Genomic DNA, 5,754 nt, shown 5'->3' on the forward strand with positions numbered 1-5,754 from the left:
AGGAAGCATGGTGACACATAAACAGACATGGTATGGATAGGGGCCAACAGTTTTATGTCTGGTTCTGCAGGCAGCAGGAAGAGATGAGAGACACAGGGCCTGACTTGAGCATCTGAAACCACAAAGCCCACCCCCAGAGACATACCTCCAACAAAAGCACACCTATTCCAACAAGGCCACACCTCCTAATAGTGCCACCAAACATTCAAATCTATGAATCTATGGGGCCATTCTTATTCAAACAACCACAGATAGCTATTGTGAACGTGGTGCACACATCTCCCACAAGGATTCTGATTCCAGCACTACTCTTAGGCATTGCTCAGAAATTCTGAGTCATGTGGTAATTCTGTTTTCAAGTTTTTGAGGAAGTCCCAGTGGCTGATTTACTTTATGTTCCTACTAGAAGTATACAAGGGCTTCGGTTTCTTCCCCTTTCTTCTCTTTCTCGCTCTCTCCTCTTCCTTTTTCCCCTCCCTTCTTCCTCCCTCCTCCCTCCTTCCTTCCTTTCTTCTTTCCTTCTTTCCTTCCTTCTTTCCTCTCTCCTCTCTCTAGATTTCTTTCTTCCTTTCTTTCTCTCCTTTCTGCCTCCCTCCCCTTTCTTTCTTTCTTTCTTTCTTTCTTTCTTTCTTTCTTTCTTTCTTTCTTTCTTTCTTTCTTTCTTTCTTTCTTTCTGTCAAAGGCAGGAAGGACTCGAGCCGAGCATGGAAGTGCTGCACACCTGTGATCCCAACACTTAGGGGACTTTGTGTTTCTGTCTTTGATTAGGAAAAACTTATTTGGAGCTGAGATGGTACAGGGAATACAGTAACTGATTCTTCCTCAAATAAAGACCAAGATTTGTTTGAACTTAAGACATTAGTATTTTACTTTTACAAAATGGTTGGTACTATGCTCAAAGCTGAATACATTAGACCTTTTACAATACAGGCTTGGTGTTGGGGGAATATTTAGGTCTGCTAGCCTTACTGGGAAGGGTCTGGAGGTTTAACCACAGTTGGTGATTTAGTCTGATTGACAGAGTTTCCATTTATTAAAAGTGCCCACCTTTTTTTTTATGAGCAATGAGTCATCTTTTGTTTCGTCCCTATAATAAGAAATGTTCTCATTGTGGAAGTCTCCCCATGCAGCCCATTGAACACAAGATACTGCTGCCAAGTCCGAACGATTCTGTCCTCCAGGGGAGCATTGCCTGGGTGTGAGACTGGGAGGCAATGTGTTCATCATTTGGGGAATCAGTCTTTGGCATCATTGTCCTCCTTCAGAGGACTTCTGGTTTGTATATAGGTTGGACATTATAGAGAGTTCACTGGCTTCAAGTGAAAGAGGACGTGGAGGGAAGGTGCTTGGGGTATTTAGTTCAGTCTGGCCTTGCTGGTAAAGCCAGCGAGCAGGGTCAGAGGTGGCCTGGAGCGCTGCCCTACTCCAGAGAGACGTCACCTGTGTCATTTGCTCTCTTTTCCCCTTTTCATTGTTTTGCACTGGAAGGTGGTCCAGACTTCTCTGTTGCCCAGTTCTCATGGTAGAACAGGCTCTTGCTCCCAGTACTTAGGTTTACACACAACAGACAAGCCTCCTGGGGAGTCTGGCCTTGCTCTCCATCCCCAGCGTGCTGTCCTGCCTGGACAGGCCCAGGTATGCAGGGGTGGCTACAGAATCACATAAAGCTTGGGCTGCAAGCTAGCAGGTGGGTGGAGACAGGACTGCATGGCTGACTGGTGATGCAGGAGGCACCTGAGCACCAAACAGGAGTTCAGATTCACACTGCAAATCATAATGCAGTGCCGGGACTCATGGCCACGCAATGACGTCAGTCCAAATGGGCCACAGAGGGCAGAGGGCAAGGGTGTGGGGGAACTGGGACCTAACCCAGATTCCAGACGCTTGCCATCTCGCTCTCAGAGCCAGCCCTGCTCGGTTAATCTGCTTCTACGGCTTCCCAGACACCCTCTTCTGAATCATCTGCCGCAGTCCAGGGGCTTCTGCTCTCAAAGACGAAGTGACCGACTCTCAGAAAATCATTTCTACACATTTTACAGAGAGAAGCTAAATAATTTGTTGATCTCATGTAGAGATGAAGGTGAGAAACTTGAACCAGCATTAATATATTCTTGTTTCAAAAGTCTTTATTTCATAATACCACATTGTTATTTGCAGACCAGACTGTTTTCATGGAAAAAAAAACCCAGGAATAATGATCAAGAAAATGGGCCCATAATGACAAAAGATGTTGAGATATCCAGAAGGCCTGATACCTGCTGGAAACACTGCCTGAAATCTGATTTCCCAGTTTTACTGAGCACCCATCCCATGCCCTGCAGAAGCTCCCAGCCCTCCACTGATGTTGTGACTTGCCAGGGGACTTATTGACTCATTATCTCTCTGTCAATTATATTCTTGGGCCTGTGGGTGATTTCTCCTTGGCATAGCATCTACACAGACATGGAGACACACTGATTTTCCTAGCTAGTTCCTGATCCCGAGGAAAAGCTGTTCACCCAAGGCTTCGCTCACTGAGCACAGCAGCCTTCCTGGACATGGGGGATCTACCAGCCATGCAGACAGTCTAAATTGGAGTTTGTGACTGTCACCCCATACCTTATGTCCTTATCACATTCAAGGACATTTCTCTCCACACCCGTGGAACCTTTCACCTCTTATCACCCCTCCCCCAACCCTTTTCTGTTTAGGAGATCTTAGCCCACTGTGTGATGCTATAGCAGAATGTCACATACTGAGTAGTTCATAAAGGAAATAAAGGAGACTGCTAAGTCAAAGACGTGAGGCAGAGAGGACAGTACCTGTTATTCTGGCTGTGTCCTTCCACAGTAGAGGGAGTTAGGGCGAAAGAGGGTAAGAGGCAAGGCTCCTACTTGGATAATAGCTCTAACAGTGGCCATTACAGTGAAGCCTCTAGGCTCTAATCGCCTCTGAAAGCTCCCCCACTGTTAAATGTCGACCAGAGCTTTGGAGGGGACAAATATCCAAACCTTAGCTCAGAGGAACACAGGTCTCTCACCCGCTCCTGCTTATGAACATCTTGCTAGTGCAGTACCTCTCCTGGCCTCCAGGTGGAGCAAGAGCTTCCGTTCATGAACAGCTCTCATCAGTCTCACTGCTTGCGGTTTTTCCAGTTCAGCTTTATTTGTCGACCCTTAGCTGTTGTTGCCACAGTCTGCAGCTGCTCATTTCCTCTGACAGAAGCAGCATAGTCCACTGTCGTATGACACTATTCCCAGGGAGACACAAACAATTGCCCAGTCACCCCAGAGAGGGAACCAGTAATAGACAGTATAGTATAACAGTAACCACAACTCCGAAGTCCAATGTGTTTAATCAATGAGTTTTATTTACTTACTGAAGTATGGGTGAGGGGCTACTGACAGGAGCAGAAACCACTCCAAGACAGCTGCGACGGTGGCAGCTCGTGAAAGCTGGAACCCTGGAATGCCCTGCACAGCCCGCAGGCAGCTCAGCTGGCTGGAGAGTCCCTTCCCGGCAGCTCAGCTGGGCTGGAATCGCCGGAGATTTCACTGCTTATCTGTGCTTGGGGGAAGAGACTAGCTTAATGTGATCCTTTGGTTCCAGGGACTCCTGAAGGCTTAGTTGTTTCTTTCCCCAGCTCAAGAAACTTCCCTGCAGGATGGAATGTGTCACCTCCCTTTAGAACTTTCTGTGTCTTAATTAGCTTCCCTGATGGTGGGTTTTATCCAGTAGGAATTTGATACCAGACACCCACCTTAGCCGGGGTCTGCAGAAGCAGCCGTCCTGAGGTGTAAGGGAAGACACTTCATCCAGGCAAAGCAGCCAAGGCAGGCAGCAGGCTCCTGCAGAGTGTGCAAAGAGTACTGGGCACTTTGTCAGAGGACTCTGCTGGCCTTAGAGGACTACATGGTCTGAGTAGGGGCTAAATTTTCTTATCTTGTCGCTAGACGTGGAAGGTAGAGTCCTTTAAACATTTTCACACCTTCAGCTGAAGCAAGGCATCTTCCGCAGAGGCCAACATTAAGTCTGCACTGACCGAGTGAGCAAGCACAGGAATGACTTCGCTGACTAGGAGAGAACCTCTTAAAATTTTCTTACCAATTCTTTGGAAGTTCATACAACGTATTTTGGTCAGATTCACCCCCAATTGCTGCCCCTAACTCCTCCCAAGTTCTTTTCTACCTCAATCCCTGCCAACTTTGTGTCATTAAACCCACTAGCTCTGTTTAGTGCGGTGTATGTATTTCTGGGTGAGGGGGCCATGGTGGATCGACAAGAAGCCATACTGTTAAAGAAAACTGACTTTTCTTCCCCCACACCCAGAAGTTATCAGCTGTCTGTAGCTCCTCAGTTAGGGGTGGGTTCATGACCCCTTCCCACTCTGTGCTGTGGTGTTGACTGGCCTGATCAGGTAAAGGCAGTAACAGGTGCTGCCTTGAAGCATTAGATATGGTTTCCAGTTCCAGTGGTACCATAGACTCTCTGGACCCGCACTCTGCAGACTGTTCCTCTATGGCCAGCTCTGGGTTCAGAAAGGGCAACCCCTTCCCTCCTTCAGTGTGTGTGTATGTGTGTGTGTGTGTGTGTGTTGTAGCAAGGAGGGGGCTGCTTGTTGGTTCCCGGCTGCTTAGCCCCAAAATAATCACACAGAACCTGTATTATTTAAATCACTGCTTGGCCCAGTAGCTCTAGCTTCTTATTGGCTAACTCTTACATCTGAATTTAACCCATTCCTATTAATCTGAGTATGGCCACGTGACTGTGGCTTACCGGCTAAAGTTTCGGCGTCCGTCCGGTGGGGGGCTACATGGCTTCTTTCTGACTCCACCCTTCTTTCTCCCAGCATTCAATCCAGTCCTCCCTGCCTAGCTCTGCTCTGCCCCACCCTGCTCTGCTATAGGCTCAAAGCAGTTCTTTATTCATTAATGGTAATCACAGCATACAGAGAGAAATCCCACAAGAGTGTGTATATGTGTATTGTGTTTGTGTCTATGTGTCTGTGTGCTGTGTTTGTGTCTTGTGTGTGGTGTGTGTGCTCCTGTGTGTCTATGTGTGTGCTGTGTTTGTGTATGTGTGCCTGTGTGGTGAGCGTGTGTGTGTGTGTGTGTGTGTGTGTAAGCTGATTGAATCCAAGGACCAGTTCTTGTGATCCCTCCAGCAGCCAGCAAGCCCTGAGTCCTCAGCCTAGTTCTGAACTGTGTTCAAAGAAGAACCTTCCAAATAGAGACCTCATAGTCAGGAGGTGGCGCCATAGTTCCAGCGAAGCCCTTTGCAAAGACTGAATTTCTGGAAACTTGTAACTGTACCGAAACTCCTTTTACTCCTCTGTGAGGCTCTGCTCTCAGGGCAGTGATATGTTCTCATCTCATCTCAGAAGAGGAGATTAACGCCACGCTGTAGCTAATGAGAATGAGGAAAATCTGTTTCAGAAAGCAAAATTCTAAGCCCATTCCTTCCTTCTGCAGGCTGAGAAGGGCTTCCAATGCTGGCAGGGACAGTTTCTCATAGGAGGGAGGAAGCTCACAGGCTGAACTTCCCACATAGATTTGCGAGCCCATTTTCAGAACTAGAGAGTTCAGGGACATTTTTAGTTCCAGTGTAGCATCTTGGTGGTTGTCCCAAAGGCAGATGGGACTAACGGAGGAAGGCTCCCCAACCTAAGTTCCCATTATTTCTTCCCCAGCACCCTGTGGCCCAACCTCTGTACTTCTCCCCAATCTTTCAAGGCCCAGTTCCCATTATGCCCCTGGGACCTTCTCCACATTCTGG

This window comes from Chionomys nivalis, chromosome 4, assembly GCF_950005125.1.
Source record: "Chionomys nivalis chromosome 4, mChiNiv1.1, whole genome shotgun sequence".
Lineage (NCBI taxonomy): Eukaryota > Metazoa > Chordata > Mammalia > Rodentia > Cricetidae > Chionomys > Chionomys nivalis.